Raw genomic sequence first — 16,790 nt, 5'->3', positions numbered from 1 at the left:
ACGCCGGTGATGGCTTGTAGCTAAAGGAGGCGTCATGTCGTCCCGGTCGGGTCGCATCTCTATCATGAATGGATGTAGCAAAAATCCTCGCCGGATGTAGCAAAAATTGATGACGATTGCAGCAAAAAGTCATCTTTGCCGTCATGGGTCGTAGCTCCGTCATGTGACGCGGATGGATGTAGCAAATTGCCATCAGCGTGGTAGCAAAAAGTCAACATGGTTGCAACAACAAAATGTCATTGCCTTCGGCTGTAGCTCGTCATGCATGCCCTTTCTCCCCGGTTGAAGCTATTCACAAAACACATTGCAGCTATCTCGCAGCCGGTTGCAGCTTTTTGGTTTGTGTGGTGGCCTCCTCCCAGCTTCCTCGTCTCTGTTTGAAACTTTGAAGAAGCCGGTGGTACCTTTCCTGGACACCGGTTGTAGCATTTTTAGGTACTGTTTTGCAGCTTCTCCGCACCATTTGCAGCCTCCGCTCTCTTTCTGGTTCCAGAAAAACATCTCCGGTCGTAGCATTTTGTATCACTGATTGCAGCTCCATCGATTGCCTTTCGCAGCTCCACCACCGCTAGTTGTTGGTTCTAGCAAGAAAAGAAGATGGTTGTAGCATCTGTAAAAGCTGATTCCAGCTCTGATGACTGTCAGTCGCAGCTCTTGTGCAAGAAGGTGAGGGTGTCCAAGGGGGTTGTGAGGGGAAAAGGTGAGGGAGGAGGCGCTGGTTGTTGTAGTCTTCTCCGCCCTGCCGTGGCTCGCCCTAGTTGCAAGCCTCGTCATGCCGGTGTGATGCGCATGAGGCATAGATGGAGAAGGGAGCGGTCGTGAGGAAGGAGAAAGAGAAAGATGGAAAACGGTTCGTATGAGGTGTGGATAAGGTTTGAGTAGGAATCGCTCATGGCCCTGGGCGACACACGATCGATATCAATTACAAGGCCCGCGTGCGGCTGGCGGAATATTTCGGCCGGCGCCCCGGCCGCAAACGTTTCCCTACACTTTTTGACGTTTGGAAAGAAAACACAGAAGGAAATGGACCGAGCCCATGATGGCAGGACAGTGTGCACCAAGTAACAAAACATACTGGGCAAATCCTATGTGGCTGCCTTAAGCAACAGTTACAGTTCATTTTTTTAGGCAAACAGTTCATTTTGTACACCGGCGCAAACCCCCCCCCCCCCCCCCCCCCCCCTCCGCTATGGGCCAACCCATTTCACCTTCTTTTCTCCATTTTAAACTCCAAAAATCTAGCGCTAGACACGATTCAAACTCGGTACATCGGATCGATTAACCAAGTGGGACAACCAAAGTCTAGTGCCTAGATTGTCTTTTCTACTCTTAAATACGACACTGAAAAAAGCAGTGGTTCCTATTTTTGTCGTTTTTGTTTGGCTGGTTTTCTTATGTTATTTATTTTTCTCCTTCTATTTAATTTTACACATTTCTTTTCCTTTCTAAAATTCATGTTTTTTAAATAATAAATCATGAGATTTTCTTTAATTTGTGACATTTTGTTTTCAAATTGATGAACCATTTTTGGAATAAGTGTTTTTTTCTAAATTTGATGATTTTTTAAAATTTATGTTTTTTTTCTTTATGACTTTTGTCTCAAAATTGATGAACTTTTTTAAATTCATGATTTTTTTCCTTCAAAATCATGAAAAAAAATCAAACTTGATGAACTTTTTCCAATTTTTGTGAACTTTTTTTCCAAACTTGATGAACTTTTTTTAAATTCGATGAACGATATTCAAAATCGATGATTTTTTTTTCCCAAAATCGATGAGCCATTTTCAAAATCGATGAACCATTTCAATTTTGTGAACTTTTCTCCCAAGTAGGTGAACTATTTCAATTTGTGAACTTCTCTTCAAAAAACGATGAACTTTTTTCTAAATCGAGGAAGTTACTGGGCCAGCCTGCTACAAGGCGTCTGCGAGAGCCAACTAGTCACGGCCGTGCTTTTCGGAAAAGGAAAAAAACATGTTTTTTTGATTCTGTGAGAGGCATGATTTTGCTTCCGTGAGAGATATGACCATGCCTATCAGAAATGGGAGAAAAATATGAGGCACGAATTTGCTTCTCGTGGAGGCATGATTTTACTTCCGGGAGAGGCACAGTCGCGCCTCTCTTTGGAAAGGGGAAAAAACGGGCTTCCGGTTTGGTTTTTCCGTTCATTTCTGTTTGTAAAATAAAATTCGTCAAAATCTATCGACATGGTATTTAGTTTTGAAAATCTCAACGTGAGGAATCCAACCGTGAAAATGGTTGCGACAAGTGACGCACATGCCACTTGTCGCAACCTAAAGAGGTGGGGGTGACCTTTGCAAAGAGTGCTCTTTAGTGATTTCAGCCAAACAAGACCACCCAATATACTGTACCGGACGCTGAGGGCGCCAAATAGGAATCACCCAATTTAATACAAAAATCACTAGTTGAGGAGTACTCTTTTCAAACATCACTTTCCTTTTTTTATAGATTCGTTTATTCAAAACGTTTTATCTCTTTAATCGTGTGTCCAAATCTCAAACCATTTTCACCATTGGATTCCTCACGTCGAGATTTTCAAAACTAGATCCCATGTTGATAGGTTCTGACTAATATTTTCATAAAAATAAGACAAAAAACGTGCCTCTTGTGAAAAAAGAAAAAAAGAAAATATATTTTTTCTGTTTTCGAGAGGCACGGCCGTGCCTATCATGGTAGGGAAGCCGTGCCTCTCAGAGAAGGAAAAAACATATTTTTTGTTTCCGAGAGGCACAGCCGTGCCTCTCACAGAAGCAAAACCGTACCTCTCACGGAAGGAAAAAAACATGTTTTTTCCCTTTTTGAGAGGCACGTCCGCGAAAGCAAAACCGTGTCTCTCACGAAAGCAAAAAAAGAAGAACATGTTTTTTAAGGCACGACCGCACCTCTCGCAAAAGCAAAACCGTGCCTCTCATGAAGCAAAAAAAAACATGTTTTTTTCCGTTTCCAAAAGACATGGTCGTGCCTTTCACGGAAGCAAAAAAAAAACTTTTTTCATCCCAAATCTAAGAAAGACAAGTGAAAAACTAAAACACCAAAAAATCCTTTAAAAAGTCGAAAACACGTGCAAAAAAATAAAAAATAAAATTCAGAAAAAACACACAGAGCGCGACACATGGCGGTGGCTCAGAGCGCACAACCCATCCTAAGTGATCATTTGGAGGCTCCCAAAGCAGCGACCGTTAACTAGTTGCTCTCGGTACGAAAAAGAGAGAGAGAGAACCGGAGACACGGCGGCCAAGTCACCGACGGCCCAAGAGTCGCCCGACGCGAGGCCGAAACCGACCCGGAATCGAATCGCTAACTTTTTTTCTCGATCCCCGCCGCGCCGCCGCTCCCTCTTCGCCCTAGCAACTCCGCTGGCGGCAGGCGAGCGAGCAGAGATGAACGCCGCTGCTCCCGCCGTCGCGCCTCCCCTCTCAGGCCTCAGCCTCTTACTCCACCTCAATCTGCCGGCGAGGAATTTCGGATTCCAGCGACAAGGGGCGCATCGGAGATCCTTTGGCGCGCGGCTGCGACAGAGCTCGTCCCTCCTCTTCCACGGCCACCAATAGCGCAGCTCCCTTTCCTCCTCGAACGCTCGCTCAGGTTGCTCCGTTCCTCAGCCGGTGAGCCCCCGTCTCTCCCACGGCAGCGGCACAGGCCGCATCTTGAGCCTCCATCTCTTCCACGAGAAGCGGCACAAGCAACATGTTTTCTAGGGTTTTTTTTTTTGTAAATTAATTAAGCAGTCTGGTAGATTTGGAGAGAAAGGAATTGCAGATTTGGAAAGGAGGAACATCCAAATTAAGCAGATTTGATTTGTCTTTCTGTTCTGAACAGGGCACTGAACTTCAGAAATTTATCTTTCTGTTCCGAACTGCAGATTCGTCTAATTGCCAACATATCTGCATAAGCTACATCCAAATTAAGCAGTACCAGTCCCAAAAAGATTACTCTGGCCAGTGAAAGAAGCCAGTATTCGGTGTGGTCTGTTCGATGTGCTACAGGTAATTTGGTCTTCTATTGTGCACACCATCAATTTTCGTTGTTGTATATGTTCTACTTCAAATATTTGTGCCTGGACCCTGTTAAAGTGATCTTTTGCTGTCTCGTGTAACTGAAGAATATGAGAGCAGGAATTGGACCCTGACTGTGTAGGCACTAGGCAGAGCTGTTTTATGCAATGCTTGTTGTCACAGTAGCATATATCCCTAGGGGGAGGAGACCAAGAGAGTACATAATTCATTGCCTTGCCATGGAATATTAAAAACTTGCAGACTGCTTGTTCATATGATGGTATCCACAAGAACCTGCTTATCCTGTATGTTTTAGCATTCTCCACACAAATAGATTAATTAATTTCTCTAAGTATGCTTCTCCTGCTATCAGTTCCTGAATAATTATACCACCATGTGTGTGGAGTGTCTTGTAGTGCTCCACACAAATAGATAAATTATTTTCTATGAGTATGCTTATCCTTTTATCAGCTCCTGGAGAATTATACTGATGACGCGTGCTTTATTTGCAAGATTTATATGTATACAAGAAGATCGATCTTGCCTCTTATGCAGTCTGGTAGATTTGGAAAGAAAGGAATTGCAGATTTTATTTGGACAAAGAGATAAAGCCACAAAGGTAATTTTCTCGAGTTATACAGAATGTTCGCCTCGTGTTGAAAGCATTTGACACAAGTCTTTGCTGCTGTACTCTAAGCTGGATTCTTTGACGTTCTCTGAATTTCATTTGTCCGCATAATAAATATTTTTTGCTCCTGGCTTGCTAGGCCTACTTCGTTCCTGGCTAGGAATAGTTTCTGAATGTTGGTTCCTGTAATGAAATCCTACATGTGGAAGTTCTCATCTACAGTAGGGCACATGATCGGAAAGGGGTTTTCTATGGCTGATCTGGGTAGGTCTACAAACTTATATAGCTATCCTTGAACATATCTTATGGTTAAATCCAAAAGAGAAGAAACTTGATTGTTTGGATGTCCATGTAAAATACCAGGAAACAAAATGTACAAAGTTACACATGACATCTTCACAGGGGATGCACATGTGTGAATAACTGAATACCATTGAACTGCTTCAAAAATACGATTCGTGGAAGTTTCCAGATCCCAATCATGCTACACATAAAGGGGGAATATTGTAATGTCAAAGTGATAAGTTATGTGCATGGTTAATATATTAAGTGCCTTGCTGGCCATAAGATTTAACACAAACCTTACTTTGTTATGCATAACGGATCTGCTTCACTAGAAAGTACTGGAATTATATTTATTTATTTAGTACCCGTTGTAATGCAGTCTCTTTTGCTAGTATATCTTAAAAGTGGAAACGGAAAAAAAGCAGTGAAGTGTACGATGGCTACAACCAACTAGTGATCGTTTCTTTCTCAGAATTCAAACCGGCGATCATAACTTTTTTCTTTTTGAGAACTAACTAGCGATCAGATAGGTATGCTATACCAGCGACCAGACCTCCACCGAAAACCCCAGCGATCAAACCATACAGGGCCGGTCCACCATGGGGTAGATGCGGGGTGAGATCTAGAGGCACCTTAGTTGGAGATGTCTCCGAGACAGGAAGGGCACACATGCTGCTGTCTTTTGTTCATGATGGATGCTATGGTTCCTGTGATGTGCTGGGGATCATGTGAATCGTCTCATAATTGAGCCATTGGTCATCTGGTTGCTACTGCTCTAATCTAGTTGGTTATGGTGCTCTGCTGGGTTTAGGATGTCTAACGGAGCCATTGAGCCAGTTGCCATTGCTCTAATCGTATATGCATATAACATGATTACTAGCAATCCTCTGTATTGCAAGTGTGTTCTGCGCATTAGCAGACCATGTTGATGTGTACAGGGATTTAGTTCTTATATGAACATGAGCTGATTTTCTTATCTCTGCTAAGGAATTCTTCTTGTATGAGTTTCAGTTTTTGATGTTCTGCGCACTGACCGATTGACCCTTCTATGAGAAGAAGGAAAATCACTCATTCCTAGCTGTGTACGCGTGTATTGACAAACAAGTTGGTTATTGTCAAGGTGGCTTTCTGCCTCCTATTTGCATAGAATGCTTATATTTATTACCTCAACTAGGTCGCTGTTGCTGTACCTTATCTCAACTAGGTCACCCCATGTTTTCTCCAAGCTCAAGTCCATCATTTCTTGTTCTGTTTTTCGATTGACCTCAAGATTATTTGTTGCCCTTATGCAGCAGGATTCGATTCGGTACAAGACCATCACCGATGCAGACAACAAGGGGTTCATCGTGCCAGGCACCTCGGTGCTGCTTCCGTGCGACGGCGGCAGCGGCTACAGAAACAGCTACGGTGAGCTCCTCTCCTCGCCTCCAGTGGTTGCTCTGAGCTCAACATGGCCATCGTGCCATGGCTATGTCTGGTTAGGCTGCTACAGGTACGCCTTGCATAATGATGGTGCTACTCTTTGTTTGTTTGTTCGTTTCTCTGCCTTGCTGCCTGCCTGATAGAAACCTGCTGAGTATATGTCTTTGAGCAGCAACTGCTAGAATATATATAGCTCATGTTCTTGCTGATTCCCATCCCACTCAAAGTCTGAAACACTTCTTCGCACTCAACAACTAGGCAGCACACCTGAATATATATGCATACATGTATGTAGTTTCCACTACACACATGGAGCAGTCTTGTTAGTTTCGGGATGTAGTATCACCACTTAATTTGTTCCCTGCCTGCCTCCATGAAATTCCGACTGCATATATGTGGTCTATGTACCATCCATGATATGCACTTGCATCCTCAACTCATGTTGGTACTGTTTTATTTCCAAGGATGCCTTCCTACTCCTGCTAGTTTAGTTGTCGTGTGGCCGTGTTTCCAGGATGATGAAATTCCAAATATCTGGTTGTGGCGTGCTGCTCTCTTTTGACACTAATTTTATATCACTACAATTGTTCATACAACATGGAGGGCCGGTACGGACGCCATGATGTTGCAAGGTTGCTTGTCCTAGTATGTCTTGCTTGCCCATTTAATATGTATATCACTTCATTCAATTAAGAAAGGCATTTCCGACAGTGTCATGGTAAGAAGTCGTCTCAAGAAGAGTGGCGCCATAATAAGCATAGCGGTCAATAGAAGGAAGCGGGCGAGCACAGAAGCCATAGGTTGAGTTGGAGGCGGTGCGTTACCAACAGAGCAAGGCATGGTAGTCGAGGGAGATGGCGCATTAGAAGAATCCACAACACGTTGACGACCAATGTGGTAAGAAGAGGATGAGGGGGAATCACCAGAGAAGCCTCAAGGGACAAGAGAGGTTTGAGGCAGTCGCAGGTAATGAACAAGGTGAGGAAGCCACGGGTGATGATGGCATGGGATCTCAACACTAGTACGGGAAGACACAGTGGGAGGGGTGGAGTGATAGGTATATCTGGAGAAGTGAGGAAATAAATATCATCAATGGGAGGATGGACGTGGATAGAAAGGATGAGACTCACCAAAAGCCATGTCCCGAGAAATGCGCATCTGACCGACAAGATCCTAAGAAGAGACATTCAAAAGACCGAGCAACCTGTTTGGTGTGTTTATGGGGGGCAAGAAGAAAAGATAGCACTCGCTACCAAACAAATGAAGCGCTGAGTAGTCACTAGAACAACCAAAAAGACGGTTGAGTGAAATGTCACCCTTCAGAGTAGAGGAAGACTGAATGTTGATGAGATGGGTGGAAGTAGGAATATCCAAAAAATGAGGTGGAAGAGAGGCGACAATCATCAATGCATGAGCTGCCTCAAGAAAGTGATGATGCTTGCGCTCATCAACACCAGTTTGAGCATGAGCACCAGGAGAAGAGAATTGAGCAGTGTGCCCTGCTCAGCATGGAATCTTCGCATCATATGAAAAAAATACTCATGAATATGAGAGAAATACTCCTGAGCAAAATTTTCACGGAAGACACTGATAGGAGTGGAAAACTGGGTATGAACCATGGCAATAAACTTCTTACAGATAGATAAGATCTCACTACAAGAAGATATAAAATATATCCATGTCTGTCGAGAGTAATCATCTATAAAGATAATATAGTAGCGATGGCCTCCTATCGAGGCAAAGGAAGCTAGACCCCAAACATTAGAGTGAACAAGATCGAAATGACGTTGATACATCGTCTCGCTGTGAGGATAAAGTAACTGAACCTGTTTACCAAGGTGACAAATCTGACAGTTTAAAGACACAACACCCGAGACAGATCCAAGAAAACCACGTCAAACTAAGGATGAGGGACGAGAGCCATACAAGTGACCGACGGTGATGCAACATAGAGCCGGTAGCCGAGGAAACAGAGGCGAAGAGCCGAAGAGACTAGCAGCGGTGTCAGCATGGCAGGTGAAGCCAATCAAGCTCCTGGAGGTCCTGGGAGTCACTGCGCCAAGGGCCAACACAAAGTAGGGCACCCGTGTGACGATCCTAATCTAACCACCTGAAATGAGCAAACGAAGGAACATGACAAGACAAAGTGCTAATAGTGCCTCGACTATCGAATGGGAGGGAAGTACCATCAGCAGTAAGAACATGAACATGAGAATCTATAGGTTTGAATGGAGGACAAACCGAAAGAATCATGAGTCGTATGAAAAGACGCTCTAGTATGAAGGATCCATAGAAAGATGTGCTTCCAGCCTAGAAATGAGTTTAGTGCCTAGAAATGAGTTCAGTGCTCAACCTCGTGGTAGCAAACATATATGATACTTTTTGGACATTTCTCACAATAGCATTTTGGCATGTGGAATAGGTGGTTGGGCTAGACAGGTCTTATGGAATACCACGGAAAATTGGGACGAGCAACTCAGCTCAAGGTTCCTATTCGCAAGTTAAAGTGAAGAAAAGACAGAGGATGGCGAGGGGGTGCTGCTCTTGACAGTGTTTTCATTGCTTCCACATACCTCCCTTGCATTTTCCATTTCTCGTCGATCCGACTTGGCGTCCTTCCCCTGTTTGCGGGTTGTGTGTCACGGACTTGATTCCGCATTCCACGTTCCCTTATTGGGCGTCCTTGGCCTTGGCGACAGGTAGCATCGTGCTCCTGGGTGCTTTGCGTCCTCGCGTAAGACGGAGACGGTGCCGACTGTCGTGCTCTTGCTCCGCCAGTGGTGGTTTTTGAGCTTGTGGCTATTGGGGCAACCTTCATGGGAGCACGGGATGTAGGAACAAGGCAGCACACAAAGCAACTTGCAGCCAGGTAAAGGATACCCTGCCGGACTGGCAGGCAGTGGAGAGTACACGGGAGGTGTGGTTAAAGGGTGAAAACGCTGTTGGGACGTACTGCCGGTGTCGTCAGTCTTTGGACCTAGAGCTGAGCAAGAGGGGATGGCGATAAGGAAGCAGGGAAGATGGGAAGAGGGAACTGGGAGGAGAAAGGCATCACCCGCCGTGATGGTGGACGGTTGTGGGCATGGTATGGTTGTTGTGGAGGTGTCACAACTATTGTGTTGTGTGGGTGTGTTTGGTTGTTACTGGCAGGGCACTCTCCTATGTGCTGTCGTCATCCGAGATCCCTTGTGTGGCTCATTGGTGGTGAAAGCCCTGCACTTACTATGGTTGGCGCCGATGTAACGACGGCTACCTTGCCCGTTGTTTCCTTCTTGAAGGCCTCATTGTGGTGCTACGTCCCTCGCCGTCGTGATTTTCTATTTGGAAAGGTTGATTTGTAGTCAGGCTTGATGGATGTCGGAGCGGCGGCTTTAGACGGTGGTTGTATGTCGAGGCAGTGACATTGGTTAGGGGTTAATGGGTAGGTCAGTGGATCTACATTGCATGGGTGGCGTCTATATGCTATGAGGGTAGCGAGTTCATCGGCACGGCCGAAGTGATCTGTGGGTCCGGTCTTGGTGGCGTCTATATGCTATGAGGGTAGCGAGTTCATCGGCACGGCCGAAGCGATATGTGGGTCCGGTCTTGGTGGTGTTTATATGCTATGAGGGTAGCAAGTTCATATCATAAAGAAGGAACATGACAAGACAAAGTGCTAAGAGTGCCTCGACTATCTGGGAGGGAAGTACCATCAGCAGTAAGAACATGAACATGAGAATCTAGAGGTATGAATGGAAGACAAACCGGAAGGATCAAGAGTCATATGAAAATACGGATCCATGGAAATATACCCAACTGTGTAAAAAGTGGTCTAACACACTGAAGTCTCGTAATCTCCAGCATCGTGAGGGGTTCAACTGAAGAGGTCAACGAAGAAGCATCAGGCGATGAAGAACCAGAAACAGTAATTAGGTATCGAAGTTGTGCAATCTCTTGCGCGGTGAAGGACACTGTTGAAATGGTCGACGTGGATTCACCAGAAGAGTGGTTGCCACCACCACCTGTGTGAGCCGCTAGAGGAGGCGGTGAGGCGGTGTAGTTCGACAAATACCAGTTGTAGAAGTTGGTGGAGGAGACTGCGTCGCAAGCACAAAAGCACCAAGCGCGATGAGAAGGTGCATTTGCTAGACATAGCCAGTGGAGTGATGTGCACCAACGCTATTGACGAAAGCCGGGAGGGGATGTTGTGTTGAGTGACCATCACCGTCTGCGGAGGCACGAGAGGTGTCACTATGGAGCCACCACCACTCTTGCAAAAGCCCCTTTTATAATGTGAAAATATAAAGGGCACATGGCTATAATATATTACTCTTAACATGTTGAACACCCGAGCATTGTGTTCCTTCCATATGTCTAAAATGCGAGCAACGCTGTCGACTCGAGTCCATAGTGCGCCTAGCCAATCCACCAGTTGGAAAGAGAAACGTCCCCCCCCCCCCCCCCGGGGGGGCAGCGGTGATGTTGAAGAGGCGGTCACCAATTTCTAGATTGCCGTCAAGGAGAGCTGGTGAATAGATGTTGAGCTGTCTTAGGGGCACTGAAGTAGAGGGTGCAGGCGATATGGATGTCACCGGAGAAGCCTAAGGTTATGAGCAAGGTGAAGTAGCCTCAGGTAACGAATGAGGTGGGGAAGCTGCAGGTGATGACAGACTAGGGTCTACAAGATTAGTACGAGAAGACACAATGGGATGGGTGGAGGAGGACAAGGTGATGTGTGTATCGGGAGAAATTGGGAAAGAAATTTAACTCACAAAGTATGAGAGGGTCATTAGGCAGCCTTGATGCTCCCATGAAATTATTCATTGAAAGCGACCCGCGGCTATTGTAGCTAGAGAAAAAATCGAGACGAATCGATCCCCACCTGGACATGAGACCAGCGGCTGACTCCACTCCTCTTTGCCTCGTTGCCCTGGACCATGGCCTAACCCGGGTTTCCCCAGCGACCTTCCTTCCATCTTGCCCTCGCCGCTTCCTCTGTTCTCCCTTGCACCGCGCATCTCTGACGCCTCTCCCATGCCCTTGCCCTCACTGACGTGAGCTCGAACAGGATGACGGCCACCAATGGGTTGTGCGTGAGCTCTGCCGTTCGCGGCCCCGAGCTTTGCCCTTTTCTTCATGCGGGGCAGCCGGTGTAGCTCCTCCTCCCACGCCTCCACCGACATTATTTCTTCCTGAGCTCGACCTTGTTCACGGCTGCAGCAACCACGGACTCCTTCCGCTTCTTCCAGACGGCCAACACGTCTATGCGCGATTAGCTTGCATCTTCATGGCCTCCAACTACGCAGGTGAGTCCCGAACCGTCTCTCTTTCTCCCTGCTCCCTGCAGTTTCTGGAATCAGGAGCTCTAAACCGGGTTTCCCCTGCGACCTTCCTTCCATCTTGCCCTCGCCGCTTCCTCTCTTCTCCCTTGCACCGCCCATCTCTGGCGCCCCTCCCATGCCCTTGCCCTCACTGACCGAGCTCGAACAGGATGACGGCCACCAATGGGTTGTGCGTGAGCTCTGCCGTTCGCGGCCTCGAGCTTTGCCCTTTTCTTCATGCGGGGCAGCCGGTGTAGCTCCTCCTCCCACGCCTCCACCGACATTATATCTTCCTGAGCTCGACCTTGTTCACGGCTGCAGCCACCACGGACTCCTTCCGCTTCTTCCAGACAGCCAACACGTCTATGTGCGATTAGCTTGCATCTTCATGGCCTCCAACTACGCAGGTGAGTCCCAAACCGTCTCTCTTTCTCTCTCTCCCTGCTCCCTGCAGTTCCTGGAATCAGGAGCGGAAGAAGCGGCGAGCGGTTCCAGAGGTGAGCAGCGGGAGGTCTCGGCGGCGAGTTGGCGGCAGCTCCGGGTGGCTTCGAGTGACTGCTGCGCTGATTCTGGCTTTGTCGGCCGGCGGCAGGGTTGCGGCGTGTTTCGTGCAGCTTGGGTGTCGAGCAATAGAAGTTCATCTGACCTTCGTTCCTGCAACATGGTTCAAATCAATTAAAGGTAAAACTCACCTTCATAACATTTCTTTTGATTTGTACTAAAACTACTACTTTGTGGAAGCAGCAGAGCCTTCTATAGAGGAATTATTTATTTTCTTCTATGAGATTGGTCTAATGAAATTACTCCGCTGCAGACCTGAGATTCAGTTGTAGAAGCTGCAGACAACCATCGCTGGCGAGGCACAGAAGAAGTTTCCACGGTCAGGTCTACATTGAGGCAAGGCCATGTCAAGGACAACACTACTAGGTATGTGTTTTCATCATCCTCTGCTACATTTTGTTGTATCATATTTGAGGTTCAGTTTCATGCTGGTTGCAATTTCTTACAGATTGGTGTATTTTGTTGTAGGTAGTAAGATCATATAAGATACTAATGGGCTCCCTGTAATCCCAAAGTGCATTGGCCAACGGATAGATATTTTACAAGATCTTCTAGAGGCGCTTAATTTTCGCCATCAAAAACGACTGCCAATAAGGTGCAAATAGGATATTTTTGCTTACTGGATACATTATCTTCCAAGTTATTTCAGAGATATAATAATGCGGTTCCAAGCACTAAGAACCCAAAAAGGCTGCTTTAAACTTTAATATATATTCAGAGTTTGTCTACTTGCTTCAAAATTGGAATGAGACTTTTGCTTGCTGATAAAACCCTTCAATTCGTATAAGTTTCCCTTCATTACATGCTTATTTGTTCCTTCACAAAAGAATGTTTTACATTTCCAAAGGTTACTAAGTTAATAGGATGGTGGTAACCGTTGGTAAAATTATTGACTCGTTCCCTCTTTTCATCTTCTCAGTATTTCTGCTACTGTTGACCTTCCTTATTCACATGTTTCTTTAGTTTGTACCTTTGAACATGTGCAGGTTCCATCCAACCTGTATGGGAATGATCATTTAGCAGGCCAAAAACTTACATAATTTCCTGTGTTCGGATTGTGCAAAAGAAAACAACACAAAGAGACCTTCAAATTCATACCAGAGTTCACCAAGTTCTGATTCTAAGGCCAGTGATTTAAGTCCCTTTTCTTGACTGTACAGTTTATTAATATTCTGCTTGCGGATAGCTATATGCCTTTATCTTATCTTTTTAAATTTAGTTTCAAGAATTTCATTTCCAAAGCTGGTGGTTCATGCCTTTGTTTTTTCAATATTCCTTGGAAAATGTTTGGTGTTTGACTAAGCAAGTACTCATGTGTAGTTAAAATTTCCTGTCATGAGGTGGTGTTCATTACTAGGTTCAAAGTATGCTCAGATTATCTTCCAAATCATGATGATGGCTTTTTTTATCAGCCTGCCCTTAGGTACACTGGAGATGAAGTTCAATCACCAGTTCAAACTTCTATTGATTAAGCTCATTGTTAAGTTTAGACATATAATTATGTGTCTTCAATTCTTTTTATTTTCTATTTTTATATGAAATAAATCGGCTGTAGCATACTTGGTTTCCCATTTTTTTAATTATAGATTTAGGCTGCATTCAGTTTGTAGGATTTTTGCAGGAATCTAGAAGGAATACTGTTCACAGAGGTTTATTTTCCTTTGTGGTCGGAATGCAGGAATCACCTACAGTAATTTAAAGTTAACCGGCCCTTCTGATGCTGATTCCAGAGGAAATGAAACATCTGCCTGGAGCTCATTTTTTTGCAGAAGACCGCATACAGACCTACTCCCTCCGTCCCATAATATAAGAACGTTGAGGGAGTAGTTAAAATAAGCTGATGTGTAGATGCATGTAGGACTACATATTATTGAGATATTAGTTCTTCTTGCTGTGGTGGTTCCCTGCAGTTTGCCATCACAGCTACTTGCACAAGAGTTTCTACTCCTATGTGGTTTGCTTGATTTGTGTATGGCTGAGCATCTTTCCTAATTTAGCTCATTATAGTTTCACTGAAGGCTGACAGCCATCTTCGAGACCAACAGGACAAAAAAGAATGAAAATCATCATCCATTAAGGTGTTTTATTTAAATTCCACAATCGGCGTTCACACGCAGAACAGAGAGTTTGTACTTTTTCTTTTTGGTCCATGTGTTCGTAATGAAACAAAGGACTGGAATTGATAATTTCCTGGCTTAGCAGTCATTATCTTATTATTCAGGTTCCGTTTTCCCGATCTTCCGTTGCTACACATTTTCTGAAAGTTTTTTCTTGTGAAGTGTGTGTCAAAGTGGTTGTCACTGTATACTTATAGGCTATATTTTGAGCAACCTGGCAGGCAAAAATATTAGTGTACTGCACTGTCTCTCTGTATATGTTATCTGCCAGGATTTTGTGGCACGATGCATACATGCTATTTGACATGTGATTATCCTGTCCTTAGAAGCATGTGGTTTGTCCTGATTTTCTGTATGCTCTTTGTTCTCCACAGATTGTACTTAAACAAACTTGATTAACTCGAGAAAATAAGTTATCCTCGGAAATCTCCTGATTGATAGAGCAGTTCATGCTATTGTAGGATATCTGGTATATACTTCAATTGCACGTGTGATTATATTTATCAATGCTAGAAATATTTTTTATTCATCAAAGGGAGATTTCCGGATGCATACTAAATTGTTCGTCAGAGATTATACTTAGATAGGCTTGATTAAATTGAGCGAAATAAGTTACCATTGCAAATCTTCTGATCGACATGCTCTTCTGTAGTAGTTAGTGCAGTAGCAAGGTAGGAGTTGCTTATATGTGCGAAAATATTCAATCCATAATATATCATATCAATGGACAGAGATGCATCAATTCTTTTTCGTTATTGATTTTCATATCTGTCATGTGCAGAGTGCCCATCTATTAGTTATGTAGGTTGTGAGTGCAGTTGAAAATTATGCACTACTCTTGGTGGCTACGAGCCTTCATCTCTACAAAAAATATCCATTGAGGAGCCATCATGTCTACAGAAAACATGCAATGAGGTTGCTTGCTTCCTGTCAGGTTCCTAGGAGGTCCATCGGGAGAGTCAGGTTATCCATCACATGTTTGTTCAAATGTCTTGGGAGAACGAGATGTCAGATTATTTTACTTATAAATTGTTTGTTTCCTTGGAAGTTACTCATTTCTGTTACCGTTGTACAAGATCAACTGTATTTCCATTGCTGTCATTTTTTTTTGTGGCCTACTTCTGTAGGGGAATGAGATGTGGGTCAAACTACTCCGAAATGTTTTGTACCCTTTAAAGCATTTTTTTGCTACCTCCTTTAGGTTGTTGCACGTGATACAGCTGTGCGCTTTTTAGATGCATTTTTTGTGCTTCTAGAATGATAGAATTGATGACGTTTGGGCGCCATTTGGTGCAACAGTATATTTTCTTCCTTGCAAATACGGTGCGTTGCCTTCTACCTTCTGAATGTTTCCTCAAGGATTCTTTTATTTTATTTCTGAATAACCAATCTCAACGGCAGCCTGCTCATGTATTTCTCGCTGTACCAAAAACCGGTCTTTCAGTTCTACATTTGTTGGTAAAACTACATTGTCAATTCTATTTGTTAAAAACATACTAGAGGTAGTACTTAGGAAAATGCCTTTGAGACTGAGCTTTTGTCAGGTTATAGTACCTGCCGTTCCAAGTATGTTTTGCAAAAGAGAGCTAAGGGAATTTGGTTTCAGGTGCAGCATTTTCTGCTAACAGCCAGCCACAGCCTGCCTGGTTAATTCTTGCACTAATAAGCATCGGTCTTTAGGTTGTTCTCCATTGGTTCCTAAAAACAACATGATCACTTTACTACCTTGCTGCATTATAGCTTTGCTTTAATTGATCGATAATGGCTCTGTTATAATTGTTCGGCAAGTTGGATTTGGAATTTCTAATTGTCTGATGATCTCTGTTCCTTGTGAATTGGAGGATGGGCGAGGCTAAGGTACTGACGGCATTGGACTAGAACTGGCCTCTGAATTAGCGCACTCAGCCTCTGGATTATACCGTTACTTATTTCTGTGTGCTCATTTGCCACTTTTGTTGAATTTCCCTACTGTGTAATGTACTGAATGCTACTATCTGTTTGTGTAACAAACTGAATGTCATCTGTTTGAAGTTTCCTAAAACCTTTGCTAAAAATACAATGTATTTACCTCGATTCTGCTGTAAGTTTGTTCTGAGAAAAAAAATGCACCCAGACCAGCTTGGAATGTTGCTGGCTGGCTGCTTCCTACTTATCTATTGCTATGTATTTCTTGGCCAGCCGACTCAAACAAGACCAACTCTGTACCTTTTTTTTTTGCCACGAAAAGCAAATTGCCTGGCAGACCAGCCAACCAAAAACAATGTGCTTTGTCCTACCACGAAAGATTTGATTCATCGACAAGTGCAGGGATTTGGAATCCCAAATTGTCACACAACAGCATCGATGTCCTTGAATGCTCAGGCTTTTGTTGCTGCTGAACAATCTAACCGGACATGGATGACGAGGTGAAGCCGCATTACTGTTCTGGTGTAAGATGGCAGAGGACATGAAGTTGGCAATT

At 44.3% G+C, this 16,790-nt stretch overlaps 1 long non-coding RNA gene across 4 annotated transcripts; it reads left to right on the top strand.

The window, feature by feature from the left end:
• The first annotated feature begins 3,259 nt into the window (after positions 1-3,259).
• On the top strand, positions 3,260-16,481 carry LOC123143174 (uncharacterized). Of its 4 annotated transcripts, XR_006470703.1 has the most exons (8): positions 3,260-3,626; positions 3,884-4,007; positions 4,530-4,635; positions 4,784-4,908; positions 6,222-12,332; positions 12,466-12,578; positions 12,681-12,807; positions 13,199-16,481. It is a non-coding gene; the product is annotated as an uncharacterized lncRNA (long non-coding RNA). The 4 variants fall into 4 exon arrangements; XR_006470701.1 differs by lacking the exon at positions 4,784-4,908 and having other exon boundaries at positions 3,261-3,626; positions 6,225-12,332; XR_006470700.1 differs by lacking the exon at positions 4,784-4,908 and having other exon boundaries at positions 3,261-3,626.
• Positions 16,482-16,790: the final 309 nt, after the last annotated feature.

The sequence above is a fragment of the Triticum aestivum genome, chromosome 6D, assembly GCF_018294505.1.
Source record: "Triticum aestivum cultivar Chinese Spring chromosome 6D, IWGSC CS RefSeq v2.1, whole genome shotgun sequence".
Classification (NCBI taxonomy): domain Eukaryota; kingdom Viridiplantae; phylum Streptophyta; class Magnoliopsida; order Poales; family Poaceae; genus Triticum; species Triticum aestivum.
Note: the sequence above shows the minus strand (reverse complement) of the source record. Positions and strands in the feature narration are given on the sequence as shown.